Source organism: Dreissena polymorpha, chromosome 6 (genome assembly GCF_020536995.1).
Source record: "Dreissena polymorpha isolate Duluth1 chromosome 6, UMN_Dpol_1.0, whole genome shotgun sequence".
Taxonomy (NCBI): Eukaryota; Metazoa; Mollusca; class Bivalvia; order Myida; family Dreissenidae; genus Dreissena; species Dreissena polymorpha.
In genome coordinates, this window is record NC_068360.1 from 99,628,607 (window position 1) to 99,642,481 (window position 13,875).

Here is a 13,875-nt window from a genome sequence, read left to right on the forward strand (position 1 = left end):
GTATGAACAATCTGAGTAAGTTTTAAATAAACAGACCCAAAATGGGAAATTTATCACATAAACAAGAAGAAACGTAAAATTTAAATTTCAAATAGCTCCTTTTCAACAATAAGTTGGACAAACTTTCTTCACTCTCAATGGGGTTTTGGCCCTTGATGATATAAAACATAGAAATTTATGGGTTAACAAAAAATTCTAACAACCGAAGGATGGTAGCACGACGACTACAGCTATGAACACTGTGCAAGTTTGAAATGAATAAGATGGAAACTGTGTACTTAATCGCGCAAACAAGGAGAATTTTCTCAAATTCAAGGGGAGATTATAGTGTACTTATTTCTCCGATACTGCTCATATTCAATAAGGTTCAAGTCCTCATTAATATAAAGATACTGTGCAAATTTGGAATTAATTGGATGAAAACTGTGGAATTAATTGCGTAAAACAAGCGGGATTTCAAAATTTTCTCATGTTCAAGGGGAGGTAATTCTCGACTTATTGCTTCGATACTGCTCTTTTAAAAAAAAGGGTTTGAGTCCCCAGTGATAAAAAGACACTGTGCAAGTTTGCCAAGATTTGGATGAAAATTATGGACTTTATCACATACAAAAATTGAATTTTCATTTTTTACTCAAATTCAAGGGGAGATAATTCTAGACCTATAACTCCGATATTGCTCGTTTTCAATAGGGTTTGACTCATCATTCAGATAAAGACACTGTGCAAGTTGGGAAATAATTGGATGAAAACTGTGGACTTTATTGCGTAAACAAGCCTTATTTCACAATTTTCTCAATTTCAAGGGGAGATAATTCTGGACTTTTTACTCTGGTGTAACCCATTTTCAATAGTGTTAGAGTTCTCATTAATATAAAGACACTGAACAAGTTTGAAAAGAATCGGATGAAAACTGTGGACTTAATCGCGTAAACAAGAAAAAGTCTAACGCACACACGCACGGACGGACGGATGACGGAAACCACGCCATGACATAAGCTCTTCCGGCCTTCAGCCAGTAGAGCTAATAAAACCTATGGCCGTAATGGTTATGTTGAACTAGCTGTAGTTAAAAATCACTCTTAACAGTCTATGTAAACCGGTGTGTAAATAAACAAATCCAATTTTTCTGTAAAGTGTTTCAATAAAATAGTTACAACTGCAATGAAATACTATGTTCTGATAAACACACAATCACATCCGATTCAAACCGTAAATCTGACAGTTTTCAGACATTTGTGGGAACTTAGGTTTGTTATTATGCTGTTCTTTTACTTCAAAGAGAACTTATATTATAAGTCAAAATAAGCCACTCATAAGCTTGGTGGTGAATGCATATGCAGGGCTCGAATTTAACTTTTTTTTCTACTTGAAAAAAATTGTGAGCAGCTTTAATACCAACTCACAAAATCAAAAACATTCTCGCAAATTTTGATGGAAACATAAAAAACCTTGGACATTAGTTTAGTACTATTTAAACAAAATAAAAGGACTTAACATGTATACACAGTCTATTTCTGCAACCATACAAAAATATCAGTTCCTTGGAACATATGGGCCCACATCAGGTTGATTGACCATCTTCATCTACAACAAGTTTTAGTCTTATTTTAAGTTATTTTTCCCACTTATTCACTGTTTTAGTAGAAGGATTTACAATACGTTTATTTTTCTAACTTAACGGTTAACTATGCTTTTGTATTATGTATATTTTGTGTTATTTCCATCTGTGGGAATAAAGTGACAAGTTATTTTTCGCTTCAATGAACATGTGTGAATAGTTGAATGTTTCACTTCCTTTGTACCAATACCATCCGCGTATCTGTATATACCAGTCTACATACAAGGTGCGCGCTTCCGCGTAAGGGTATTTGGGCATTCTATAAATTGACCTAAGAGTTAGCGATCATGACGTCGAGACGCATTATACCTACTCATTTCTTTTCACTATTTATTTACTCGCAAAAAAATACCAGTGGCTTAAAACTTAACTCGCAATCGGTATTTTTACTCGCATTTTGCGAGTGTGCGAGTGCTAATTTCGAAACCTGATATGTATTATGGATAGTATTTGATTATATTGAATATAAGCCCATATAAGGCACTATAAAATAATAAAGTGTGCTTCATGTTTCATTATCAATAAATCTGCTAGTAAATGGTTAAATAACAAGAGTTGTCAAGACTGCGCGCTTGACTTTTCGAGTGCTTGACAGTATAATGTAAGCTATCATGCGGAAATTGTTCATATTCAATAAGGTCAAGGTAATATAGTCATATTCTAACTGGAAGAGGACCATAATTAAAACATAATGATCGCTAATGTTTTAAAGAAGTGGAACATTATAGACAATTCTGTGTGAGTTCAGGTATATTTTCCACAATCTATTGAACATTTGTAAAGACATAAAACAAACTAATAAGATTATATTTCAGGTTTGATAGCAATAGGATGGTTGGACGGTCTTTCAAAAATAAAATACCCCGGTAATACAAATTTGTTGTTTTTTAACAATATTTCAACAACAAAACAAGAGTTCCGCGGTCGGAGATGACCGCATTGAAGCCGGATTTTTGATTTAAATGACAGGAAAGTACCTTTCGTGTTTTTGTCAATGCAATACTTAAATTACTGAAATATTGTTCAAAGGTCAAAATGAAATGTCAGTGGTCATCTAAGTGTGCTTGCAAACCTTTACGTCAAGTTTGAGATTCTAGGTCCAAGCATACCAAAGTTACAACAATTTTAACATTTTAACATTTAAGTTCACAGTGACCTTGACCTTCAAATGAATGACATTGAAATGAATGACCTTGAAATGACCAGTGGTCATCTAAGTGTGCTTGCAAACCTTTACGTCAAGTTTGAGATTCTAGGTCCAAGCATACCAAAGTTATAACAATTTTAACATTTTAACATTGAAGGTCACAGTGACCTTGACCTTCAAATGAATGACATTGAAATGAGCAGTGGTGATCTTCTAGTACTGGCCAACCTTTATGTCAAGTTTGAAGACTCTAGGTACAAGCATACCAAAGTTATAATATGGAATAAGAACTTTAACATTTTTACCTACCAAAGTTATAAGAACTTTAACATTTTTACATTCAAGGTCACAGTGACCTTGACCTTAGAATGAATGACCTTGAAATGACCAGTGGTCATCTAAGTGTGCTTGCAAACCTTCATGTCAAGTTTGAAGACTCTATGTCCAAGCATACCAAAGTTATAACAATTTTAACATTTTAACATTTAAGGTCACAGTGACCTTGACCTTCAAATGAATGACATTGAAATGACCAGTGGTCATCTTCTAGTACTGGCCAATCTTTATTTCAAGTTTGAAGACTCTAGGTACAAGCATACCAAAGTTATAACATGAAATAAGAACTTTAACATTTTTACATTCAAGGTCACAGTGACCTTGACCTTCAAATGAATGACCTTGAAATGTCCAGTGGTTACTTACTAGTTCTGGCCAACCTTCATGTCAAGTTTCAAGACTCTAGGTCCAAGCATACCAAAGTTATAACAACTTTAACATTTTTACATTCAAGGTCACAGTGACCTTGACCTTCAAATGAATGACCTTGAAATGTCCAGTGGTTACTTACTAGTTCTGGCCAACCTTCATGTCAAGTTTCAAGACTCTAGGTCCAAGCATACCAAAGTTATAACAACTTTAACATTTTTATATTGAAGGTCACAGTGACCTTCACCTTCAAATGAATGACCTTGAAATGACCAGTGGTCATCTGTTAATCCTGGCCAACCTTCATGTCAAGTTTGAAGACTCTAGGTCCAAGCATACCAAAGTTATACCATGAAATAAGAACTTTAACATTTTTACATTCAAGGTCACAGTGACCTTGACCTTCAAATGAATGACCTTGAAATGACCAGTGGTTACTAACTAGTTATGGCCAACCTTCATGTCAAGTTTCAAGACTCTAGGTCCAAGCATACCAAAGTTATAAGAACTTTAACATTTTTTATATTGAAGGTCACAGTGACCTTGACCTTCAAATGAATGACCTTGAAATGACCAGTGGTCATCTGTTAATCCTGGCCAACCTTCATGTCAAGTTTGAAGACTCTAGGTCCAAGCATACCAAAGTTATACCATGAAATAAGAACTTTAACATTTTCGAGCACGCCGCCACCCCGCCCGCCTGCCCGCCCCCCCGCCCGCCCGACAACATCAATCTATAAGCCGAGATTTTTTCGAAAAAAATCCGGCTAAAAATATTTGTGTGTGGGGGTGGAGAGGGGAAATTATGTGGGTGTGTGGTCATTTATTAGATGATATTTCAAAAATAAGAAAAAACAAGAGCTGTGTTCATGAAACACAATGCCCCCTACTGCGCCGCTTTGAAACCATATATTTGACCTTGAAGGATGTCCTTGACCTTTCACCGCTCAAAATGTGCAGCTCCATGAGATACGCATGAATGCCAAATATGGAGTTGCTATCTTCAATATTGCAAAATTTGATCTTTGACCTTGACCTTTGACCTTGAAGGATGACTTGACCTTTCACCACTAAAAATGTGCAGCTCCATGAGATTCACATGCATGCCAAATATCAAGTTGCTATCTTCAATATTGCAAAAGTTATGACCAATGTTAAAATTTTCGGATGGACGCACAGATTGACTGTTCAACTGCTACATGTATATGCCACCCTATCTGGGGCATAAGAGGAAAAAGAAAATTTGGGGGGGGGAGGGGGATTCTGGGGTGGGGTGTGGGAGATGGTTTGGGTGGAGTCCATTGTTGTCATATGTCAGGAAACTGTTGTTTTGTCAAAGTATGAATCAAATCTGATCCTAAATAAAGAAGTCATGGCAATTTAAGCAAAATTTACATATTTGACCTTAAGATTCAAGGTAATTCAAAGGTCAAGATCAAATTCAACTTCAACTTGCAAGGTACAGTACCATCATGATAGTAATAAAGTATTTAAAGTTTGAAAGCAATAGCCTTGATACTTTAGTAGTAAAGTGCATCCAAACACAAATTAAGTTAACTAAATATTCAAAGTTAATTAGTCAAAGAAGTGCCATAATTCCGTCAAAATGCCAACCAGAGCTATGCAACATGTCCTAGACAGTCCCCTTATGATAGTCTGCAAGCAATAGCTATGATACTTTAGGAGTAAATTGGACCAAAACACAAAACTTAACCAAATTTTTAAATTTTCTAAGTATAAAAGGGGCCATAATTCTGTCAAAATGCCAGTCAGAGTTACATAACTTTGCCTGCAGTCCCCTTATGATAGTTAGTAAGTGTTGCAAGCATGAAAGCAATAGCTTTGATACTTTGGGAATAAAGTAGACCTAAAAACAAAACTTTAAATTTTCTTCGTATAAAAAGGGGAATAACTCTAAAAATAATGCTGACAAAGTTATGCACCTTGACCTTCACAATTGTCTTGTTGCCATAAAGAAGTATTCCAAGTTTGAGTTAATTATCTTTGATAGTGTTAAAGTTACTTGACTTAATAAATAAATAAACTTCCACTAACGGCAACTGCGACATCGGGGTGAGTAGAATAGCTCTAATTTTTCTTCGAAAAGTCCAATTTAAAGTGTATTTCTGAATGTTTTTGAATGGTAGAAAACATTGTTTTTGTTCGGTTGCATTTAATGTTTATTAAAGACATTGAAAAAAAGGGTTGAACATACTAATTTGAACTTAGAATGTTATGACCAAGATGACAAAGTATACTTGTTATTAGGTTTAATCAACGTAAACCCATTTGGTAAAAAGGATTTATTCAGACCATACTTCAATTCAATTCAATAAGATTGATATTTTAATTATGACAAAAATGAACCTCAAGTTTGTTAGTTAATTGTACTTTACATTCGCAACTTTTATTTGTAAGTGTATTTACGTTTACTTGTTTACCGCAATTTATCGTTCAAACCTTTTCGTGTCACAGTTTGCTATCTTGGAATAGGTTATGTTTGAATAAGTTGATACAAGAAACTGCGATTCTGTAAAATTGCTTTAAGAATAGTAGTTCATACGACCTTTATATGTATTTGTGATAGCAAACAACCGCCTTTTTGAAGTTGGATGTAATAACATAAAATCAATACACATCAAATAAATTAAAATTATATATAAATCTACCTAATCTTGTAAGAAAAGATGTCATTTTAGCCAATAAACAACTTCTTAACGAATATACTTTACTTAACAAGGGCTGTTTGTAAAACATGCATGCCCCCCATATGGGCTGTCAGTTGTAGTGGCAGCCATTGTGTGAATAGGTTTTTTGGCACTGTGACCTTGACCTTTGACCTAGTGACCTGAAAATCAATAGGGGACATCTGCGAGTCATGATTAATCTACCTATGAAGTTTCATGATCCTGGGCGTAAGCTTTCTTGAGTTAATATCATCTGGAAACCATTTTACTGTTTCGAGTCACTGTGACCTTGACCTTTGATCTAGTGACCTGAAAATCAATAGGGGTCATCTGCAAGTCATGATCATTGTACCTATGAAGTTTCATGATCCTAGGCATAAGCGTTCTTGAGTTATCATCCAGAAACCATTTTACTATTTCAGGTCACCTTGACCTTGACATTTGATCTAGTGACCTGAAAATTAATAGGGGTCATCTGCCAGTCATGATCAATGTACCAATGAAGTTTCATGATCCTAGGGGTAAGCGTTCTTGAGTTATCATCCGGAAACCATTTTTCTAAGTTGAGTCACTGTGACCTTGACCTTTGACCTAGTGACCTGAAAATCAATAGGGGTCATCTACCAGTCATGATCAATGTTCCTATGAAGTTTCATGATCATAGGCGTAAGCATTCTTAAGCTATCATCCGGAAACCATTTTACTGTTTCGAGTCACTGTGACCTTGACCTTTGATCTAGTGACCTGAAAATCAATAGGGGTCATCTGCGAGTCATGATCATTGTACCTATCAAGTTTCATGATCCTAGGCATAAGCCTTCTTGAGTTATCATCCAGAAACCATTTTACTATTTCAGGTCACCTTGACCTTTGATCTAGTGACCTGAAAATCAATAGGGGTCATCTGCGAGTCATGATCATTGTACCTATGAAGTTTCATGATCCGAGGCATAAGCGTTCTTGAGTTATCATCCAGAAACCATTTTACTATTTCAGGTCACCGTGACCTCCACCTTTGACCTAGTGACCTGAAAATCAATAGGGGTCATCTGCAAGTCATGATCAATGTTCCTTTGAAGTTTCATGATCCTAGGCATAAGTGTTCTTGAGTTATCATCCGGAAACCATTTCACTATTTCGGCTCACCATGACCTTGACCTTTGTCCAAATGACCTGAAAATCAATAGGTGTCATCTGCCAGTCATGATCAATGTTCCTATGAAGTTTCATGATCATAGGCGTTCTTGAGTTATCATCCGGAAACCATTTTACTGTTTCGAGTTACTGTTACCTTGACCCTAAACCTAGTGACCTGAAAATCAATAGGGGTCATCTGCCAGTCATGATTAATGTTCCTATGAAGTTTCATGATCATAGGCGTAAGCATTCTTGAGTTATCATCCGGAAACCATCTGGCGGAAAGACCGACCAACCGACAGCAGGGGACAAAAATACCACTCGTCCGCTCGTATTGACGAGTGAAATCTTGAAAGGACGAGTGAATTTTCCTGAAGCTCTCGTCCGACAGGACGAGTGAAAATAAGCTGATGTTAAAATATGTATTTTCTGACAAGTAAGACTCGTTTTCATTAAATAAAATCATTTTCTTAAAGCATATCTATTCCGAAAGTAGAACGCGAATGAACCGGAAATTGCAATTGTAAATTTCATACAGCAGGTGCGCGTTGTTATGCAAAACTGTGTCCCGAGTAAATATTGGCTTTTTGGTGTAAACTTTGCGCGTCCATGTTGACAGGGAACCATCCGACTGCATTCACTGTAAGTATTGATTTTAAAAGAATTATTTAACCCCGAAGAACGGCTTTAAACCAGTCTGAATTTCGTCAGAAAAGGACTGACAAACGAGCATTCTTAAAAGTTGGCGGGTCCGAGCGATGTTCAAACGTCCGAAACGGAAAGCACACGAGCATTAGAAAAAAGGAAAACACAAAATTGTCTTCATTTATTAATTTGTGTTCCTCATAAATAAAGTAATTTATTTCACTGCTTTTGTGATCAGCTGGCATGAATAACTGAGTAAGCAGCATTTTAGCAGTGATATAAGAAACTTTATTAGTCATATCAGCCCTTTGCAATCTTTATTTCACACATATTTGAAGGACAAGATCATGTGTTTGCAGGACGAGTGAAAATTTTAATGCACTTGTCCTGCAGGACGAGTCCAGTTTAGAAATATTTTTGTCCCCTGGACAGATATGTGCAAAACAATATACCCCCTCTTCTTCGAAGTGATGGTTACTCTCAAACAGACAGAGTACAATGAATGGACAGCAAATGGAAATAAAACATACATGTAAGGCAATGCCAGGAACATGGGAAATGACAATTATAATTAAAAGAAATTGGTCTGAGTGAAAAATCTAAGTACACAACTAGATCTCCGCGAGTTTGATGTGTGATAGAAGCATACCTGTGTTACTTGTGTACTAGTATATCGGGGATGGGACATTAACTCTAAATGTTGTACAATCAAACTTTAACCCTGGTTTGTCCTATTCAGTAACATATTGAATAAGAACAACATTTTTTAATGAAAGACCAAAATAATTTTCTATGAATATTGTAAATCTAATAACAAACAGATAGATCATACACAATATTCCCTTCTTTGTGCTATAATTTGTGCATTCTTTTCAATTTTAAACTGCTATCCACACAGGTTTGTGGTGGTTGTAGTACGTTTCTAGTTAACCAACATCTTTTTAACTGTCAAAGTTCACAAATATCAAATCGTTTATTGTTAGTAATATTATTAAAAATGTTTAAAGTAAAGCTCAAGACATAGTAGTTATGAACCTGTTTTTGGTCGCAGATTTTAAAATCTAAACGCGGACCCTTAGTTCAAGGTCAAAGTCACAGAGGCAAAACTTGTTTGCGTTTGGAAAGGTCTTGCCCAGATACATATGTGAACCAAATATGAAAGCAATATCTGAAGGAACACAGAAGTTATGAGCCTTTTTCAAAAAAGTGTGATGCCGACGACACCGCCAAAAAAGTAGCACCTATTGACTTTATGAACTCTTTTTTTTAATCGCGGTTGCAGATTTCGAAACCTGAACGCCGACCACAAGTTACAAAATTACATGCGCATTGAAAGGTGTTGTCCAGATACACATGCGTATCAAATATGAAAGCAATATTTTAAGGGACACAGTAGCCTTTTTTGAATCGCGGTCGCAGATTTCAAACCTAAACGCTGACCTAAGTTCAGGGTCAAGGTCACAGGGGTACAAAATTGTATGCGAATGCAAAGGTGTTGTCCAGATACACATGCATACCAAATATGAAAGCAATATCTGAAGGGACACATTAGTTATGTGCCTTTTTCGAAAAGTGTGACGCCGCTGTCGACACCGCCAAAAAGTAGCACCTATATGTCCCCTGTCCATAGTCAGGCGACACAATGAGGAAACTGTCAAGGTGAAAATAGAGATTAATAAATTGGGTGTTAAAAGACCTTCTTAATGAGATTAAGTCTTGAAGTTGGTCAACTTAATGGTCAAGATGTTAGATGGAGTGCATAAATTTTAGTTTAGTTAATCCTTTCCCACTCAAAGCAAAGTGAAAATGGCTATGTGCAAACAGCATAAAACCAGAACAGCGTGAGATTAACTCGCAGGCTGTTCAGGCTTTATGCTGTTTGCTGCTAATCAGTATCTAAGGGTTGGAATTGAATCGTTTAAAACTTGAATGTAGTAAGATAGGTCTGTATTTAAATTTAACTTTCTAAGAGACTACAGATGCGTCGAAATATGTATCTAAGTGGTGAAGGGTTAAACAAGAGATTGAACTCTGCATTAGTCTGAGCCAAATGTAGGTCAGCGTCAAAAGCAACATGAGGTAAAGTTAGAGTGGGTGTGTTGATAGTGTTCAAGGACAACATCCATGCAAGTAGGAAAGCTTTGTAGGAAACATTATTGATATTATATGGAATGTGTCATTTTGTGTTAACCGTGAAGAGATAGGACGGGTCAATCTATATGTATTCCCCCTCATCAGTTAATCCCAGGGCATACACAATATTTTTGGATTGTGTCTACTCTTAAATATATGTATATTAGTACCACACACAATTGGATGTCACAATCGAGATCAACGGAAATAACAACTTGTGTGGAGCGCCAAGAAGACCTGGTAAACCTAAGGGCATACTTAAATGTTGACTGTGGAGGACCGATAGCTAATTATTGCTATTATGTACACTATATCCTAGTTCATATATACAATAACAACCAAATTAAATGTGATAAGAGTTAACAACTTAAAAGATATATCAGATAGTCGCTAACAATTATCCTATGTATATATCGCTCCAGATTCATACAAACATTGCTAAGTTTGACAGGAAAAAAATAGTTGGACTGCCACAATCATGCTGACAAGCAAACCTTAGAAAAGCACCATGCAATACATGTTATAATAGCATCTGAAACATAACACTGTCTTAAAATTGCAATTCACTTAAGGATGTTTCTTATTGATTATTTATAGTTGTTTGACACGGAAGTTTTGCCACACTGCTCCAGACGTATTTTTTGTTGTTCATATAATACACCAAAAAGAAATGTAATCAAATAGATTGTGGGTAAATGGCATGTATTAACTTACAAAAATAAGGTATATGCCCTGCAATTTTGTTACCATCTAGCACTTAAGCAATATAGCAGAGGAAGATGTAAGCAGTTAACTATAAAAAACGCAAGTAGATTGATCATTTTATATATGAAATATATACAATAATAAATATGTTTTTTGTCACTGTGACCTTGACCTTTGACCTAGTGACCTGAAAATCAATATGATATGAGTTTCATGATCATAGCCATAAGCGTTCTTGAGTTATCATCTGGAAACCATTTTACTATTTCGGGTCACCGTGAACTTGACCTTTGACATAGTGACCTCAAAATTGATAGGGGTCATCTGCGAGTCATGATCAATGTACCTATGAAGTTTCATGATCCTAGACATAAGCGTTCTTGAGTTATCATCCGGAAACCATTTTACTATTTCGGGTCACCATGACCTTGACCTTTGATATAGTGACCTCAAAATCATTAGAGGTCATCTGCAAGTCATGATCAATGTACCTATGAAGTTTCATGATCGTAGCCATTAGCGTTCTTGAGTTATCATCTGGAAACCATTTTACAATTTCAGGTCACCGTGACCTTGACCTTTGATATAGTGACCGGAAAATCAATAGGGGTCAACTGCGAGTCATGATCAATCTACCTATCAAGTTTCATGATCCTAGGCATAAGCGTTCTTGAGTTATCATCCGGAAACCTTTTTACTATTTCGGGTCACCGTGACCTTGACCCTTTGACCTAGTGACCTGAAAATCAATAGGGGTCATCTGCAAGTCATGATCAATGTACCTATGAAGTTTCATGATCTTAGGCATAAGCGTTCTTGAGTTATCATCCAGAAACCATTTTACTATTTCGGGTCACCGTGACCTTGACATTTGACCTTCTGAACTGAAAATCAATAGGGGTCATCTGCAAGCCATTCTCATCTACCTACCAAGTTTCATGATCCTAGGCATAAGCGTTCTTGAGTTATCATCCGGACACCATTTAACTATTTCGGGTCACCATGACCTTGACCTTTGACCTAGTGACCTGAAAATCAATAGGGGTCATCTGCGAGTCATGATCAATCTACCTATCAAGTTTCATGATCCTAGGCCTAAGCGTTCTTGAGTTATTATCCGGAAACCATTTTACTATTTCAGGTCACTGAGACCTTGACCTTTGACCTAGTGACCTGAAAATCAATAGGGGTCATCTACGAGTCATGATCAATCTACCTATCAAGTTTCATGATCCTAGGCCTAAGCGTTCTTGAGTTATCATCCGGAAACCATTTTACTATTTCGGGTCAACGTGACCTTGACCTTTGACCTAGTGACTTCAAAATCAATAAGGGTCATCTGCGAGTCATGATCAATGTACCTATGAAATTTCATGATCCTAGGTCCAAGCCTTCTTGAGTTATCATCCGGAAACCACCTGGTGAACGGACTGACCGACAGAACGACATGTGCAAAGCAATATACCCCCTCTTCTTCGAAGGGGGGCATAATAACACACGTTAAATAGCAAACGTACACCATAATGCTCACAGTTGTGAGACATTGGTGATAGTAATCGTAATTGTATTGTTTTCTTATACATACAACAAAAAGAGGAATCAAGTCTTATTTATAGTGCAGGTTTATTGTAAACTAAAGCAGCCACCCATTGGTATAATCAAAGCTCAATACTGGTAAACTAAATACTGGAAATACTCGAACATATAAAACAAAGCACGTACTATTCCTAAATTCATACGCACATGGTCAATTGATAGCGTGAACATATAGCCAAATCATCATGTCTCATGCGCCGGGTAACAGTTGATATGCGTTGTTACTTTATTTAAAAAATACCCTTGTGTATATCATGAATAAAAGGTTCAATACAAAAGCTAGACAGCATGATCTTGTCTCCACTTATTATAATATAGCATGCATCTTTATTACTTAAGTGCTCTTATGGTTACATTACACTAACTTAGTGTGACTCCAAAGTAGTGCCTATTTCTAAAGAATTCCTTTTCTTTTTTTAAATAAAAGCCATTTAAAAATGTGAGACATGTATTTTGTGGTTATTTCTAAAATCCTGTATGTGTCTGGAGTGAGTTGATGCCTTGGATTGGAAGCTTATGTAAAATATGACCTTTTTGGGGGGGTTGTGTTTTATATTCTATGGAGCTTTTGTCAACATTAAGCTTCCAAGACACGGTAATAATGTCAAGGGGAGACAGCTCACTTGTTATCATCAAAAATAATCTAAATCAGTATTATAACGTAATCAGCCTAAAAATGTTCATGGATAAGGGAGGATAATAGCAAACACTGTGGGCAAGTTGACGGATTTAAGTCAGTCATTCTATATAAATGTTAGATGTAAGATAGCATATTTGTTTCGTATGTATTAAAAATCACACAAAAACGGATTATACATTGAATTGAAACAAAATGTATTTTAAATTGTTGTAGAAATTATTCCGTTGTGTGAAGCAAAATTTGCAATACATTAGAACACACTGTGTGTACAATGTGTATAATGACAATAGGTACCAAGATGCAATAGGCGAAAACAAATATTGTTTACCTTTTGTGTTACTCTGTACGCATTGTTTTAATAAATGTTTTAACGTTTGAACTTGAACAATTATGCAATATTAATCATTTTGTGCAATATATTGCAATAGTTACTTGTATTATGTATTTAGACTTTCCATATTGATTTAGGTGTGTTACAATTTAAATAGAAATACATTTTCTTCCAGACATGAATATTCACAATGTTCACAGTAAGGCAATGCACAAAAGAGACGCACCACGGAAGAAAATTGATCACTTAATGTCACCATGAGCACATTTTGCTCAGTTGAATTTAAATCATAGTGTACAATTGTCAGATAAAACACATTTATTTTTAACAAATATTGAACATAATTCGGGCATGTGTACTTTTTTACATATGTACTTTTTTTACAGTTGTTCAAACAACATGTGCATAATAGTGTAAATACAACAGCAAAACAATAAAATGAAACAATTGCAATACTCTAAACTGAAACATACATATTTATCCTCCATACGTAAAAACACGAGTCATACGTATATTCGTAGCTTAATCATT